At 41.8% G+C, this 3319-nt stretch overlaps 1 pseudogene; it reads right to left on the bottom strand.

The window, feature by feature from the left end:
- Window positions 1–441: 441 nt before the first annotated feature.
- LOC101588893 lies at window positions 442–2878 on the bottom strand (annotated as a pseudogene).
- Window positions 2879–3319: the final 441 nt, after the last annotated feature.

Raw genomic sequence — 3319 nt, 5'->3', positions numbered from 1 at the left:
TTTGACTTTCCCTTTGCTGCTTTCCTTCTCATTTCCTCATATATCAGATGCTCAATCAGATGTACTGAATTAGAATATGCTAAGTGTACAAGATGTTCTGATCTTAATTTACAAACTATATCAGTACAGATCAGTAATAGGAAATATCCATCTGAGGATTTTAAGGAACTCAAGAGAGAAATTGGGTTCTGTTTCTTTTTCTTTCTTTTTTTTTTTAAATTTTGAGAGACCTTTTCCCCCGCTAAGAGTCTCTAGCTGTCTACAGGAGAATACCTGCAGATGAAGTTTGATTCTTTATGGAAACACAATTAGTCCCCATCAATCTTCCTTTTCATCCACAGGCAAATAAATAGCTTCTCCCTCTGAAGAATGTCCGCAGCTCTGTGGTCCAGAACACAGAGACCAGAACAGGCTGGAAACCTTTGGTCCTGAGTCCCAGAGTCAGTTGTCCTCACCCTCTGACTCAGATTCTTCTGAAGACTCAGGTTTGCTCTCTGGGAAGTCATTATCTCCTATCTTCTGGTACGTTCCTGACTGGGCATCCCACATGTATTTGACGGTTACCTTGAATTTAACCATCTCATAGGCAAAGAGCTTCAGGATGTGGGCTTGATTTGAGGTCAGCACATCACCCTCCTTGCACACTTCATAGTCAGACAGTGGGGTCACCACACCTCTCTTGAGGGCAGTAGGCAGTCCCAGCTGCCTCAGCTGAGGCGCCATGGAGAGGGAACTGCTCCAGAGGCCCTGGATCTAGGGTCACAGTGAAAGTTTCTTTGTTCCCAGCTCAGGCAAAGTCCATTTCCGTGTATTTCATGAACCACTCATTGACCTCTTCCTTCATGCAGTTGGTGAAAAAGAGGCCAGATTCACTCCTCAACTTTTTACTGACCTGGTGCAGGTTGTCTTCGTACTCATCAGCTGGGCTTTGACCCAAGGCCACCACCATCACCTTGTCTTTGCCAAAAAACATTTGGCTGTGCTTCCAGGCATTTCAGATGGCCTTCAGCTTGCTGTTCCTCATGTTGGCCACAAATTAAATGTCTTGAAATTTTTACAGCTTTTTATTTTTAAAGGGAATAACAAGTTAAAAATTAGAAATGATACAGAATTTTACTATACAAAAGAGTAAATAGATATATAGCTACTTTCTCTTAATTCAATGAGAAGAAAGATTTATACTAACAGTGTTTGTGGACAGGATATCATGTCTGCATCTTGTATTATGATAACCACTAAGAAGACAACAATATGCAATGTATTAATTACTGAAAGTGTCCTACTAATCAGTTTTGAAACTGTCTCATTGCTACTTGTTTCTCAATAAAATTATTTTAAAAATTCAAAAGGTACAATAGATATGTTCTTAAGGAAAGGAACAACTGGGATGAGGGAAAGGAGAAAAAGAAAGAAGAAAGGGAAAATATATGTATGGCTTGGATAATTGTACTACTGATTTCTACTAGTGTATTGAAAGGAACAGTGCTTAATCTATTTTCTTTTTAATTTTTTGAGCAGTTCTGCATGTTCATATCTGTTAATCTGAACACCTAATTTGAAGACAACAATATGCAATATAGCAACTATTGTTGAATTCCTATCATTTTGTTTAGTGTAATTCTGAACTCTTTTTTATTGTCTTCATTGTCCAGATGAGGAAACGGAAGTCCAGAAAATTTAGATTGACACTGTGTACATAATCATAGGTGTTAAATCGGGGACTTGGTGTTAAAACTCAGATCTGTACAATTTCAAAGACTCTGCTATACCTACTATACCACTGCTACTCAAAATGTGGCCCCACAGAACCATTGTCCCATTAATAGTGGTATAGAACAAGGAGGCCAGAGAGCAGTGCTCCAAGGCACAGGGCCAGGGTAGGGGTAGCTAATGGCTGAGGAAAGTAAAGATGCATAAGTCTAAAATGAAGCTTTCTAGTAAGGAATGGCAGCTGCTGTGTCATGCTCTGGGCTGTTAATACCAAGTTGCCTAGAAAAATTTGCAAAGGGGTCAAAAGAGTCAGTGATGAAATGTAACCTGATTGTGGAAAACAATGTAGTTTCTCCAAGAGCAAATCAAATGAGACTCAACTATTTCAATCCTTGCATGGGATAAGATAGGATGCAGGTCCAACTAGAGCAGCATATTTTTTTAAAAAGCATATTCTGAAAATTAGAAATAACAAAATCAGAGATTCTAATAATCTCTACTAAGATGTGTGGCAGGAGGATGCACCAAGATGGCAGAGTGATAAGCAGCAAAGAAAGATCCCCTTGGAGTCACCCTCTAGACAATGGAATATAGCAACATGAGGAAGATGAGGAGGGATGTGGGTCCCCAGAACCCAGGAAGGATCTAAAAAGTGCGAGATGAAGCCCATGGAGAGAGTGAAGAGAGAAACTTCAGCGAAGGAGGAGGAGGAGGAGCCAGTGGCTCCTTCTCACTGAGACAACTCACTGCAGAAGAGGAGCAATTCAAACCTGCAGACATATGGTGACTGCTGGCGACCCTAGAGGTCTCCACAGAGAGATGCAGAGGGGCAAGGAACAGCAGATGTGAAAGACTGCACTAGATGGTGGTGAGTACTGAGGGCTCAGTCATCACATGGGATGGAGCGACTGGCTGTATGTGAGCCACCTTGGAGAAGGACTGACTGAGCTCAGGACTCAGGGTGACTTCTGGCTCCATCTAGTGCCTCCCAGTTGGGCTCAGGCCCACAAAAGTTGAACTCACTACAATAGGCCAAATGAGTCTGGTCTCAGCCAGAAGGTGCAAGCTTGTTGGGATTATCCACTGTCTTCCCCCTCCACACACCCCCCAAAAAGCTAATACTGCCAATGCTGGGATCAATCAACAGGAACTGGAACTCAGTCTCCACACATTTGTCTACCAGAGACAGCAGAAACAAACCTGGAAGTGGACTTTTTATTTTCCTCTCTCTTGTTTGTTTTTGCTGGGTTTTTTCCTCTCTGATTGTTTGATCTTGTTTTTATGAGTGTGAATGTAGTTTCTAGTCTCTTTGTGGTTGTGGTTATGTTCTGTTATTTTTTATTTACTTTTCCTTTTTTTAAATGTATTTGGTACAGGGTCTCACTACACAGCTCAGACTCATAGTGATCCTCCTGTTTTCAGCCTCCCCAGCACTGGGATTACAGATGTGTACCACTATGCCTGGTCTCTGTGGCTGGCTTAGCATGCCTGGAGGAAGGGCCAGCGTATTCTCTTTTTTAATGAGTAGGGGAAATTTATTGAGAGAAAGAAAGCCACTGTCTGAGAGGGACAAAAGGGAACCTGGAAAGTGGGTTGCCAACCAACCCCA

Source organism: Octodon degus, unplaced genomic scaffold, assembly GCF_000260255.1.
Source record: "Octodon degus isolate 3935 unplaced genomic scaffold, OctDeg1.0 scaffold00063, whole genome shotgun sequence".
NCBI lineage: Eukaryota > Metazoa > Chordata > Mammalia > Rodentia > Octodontidae > Octodon > Octodon degus.
This window is presented reverse-complemented; position numbering and strand designations above follow the sequence as displayed.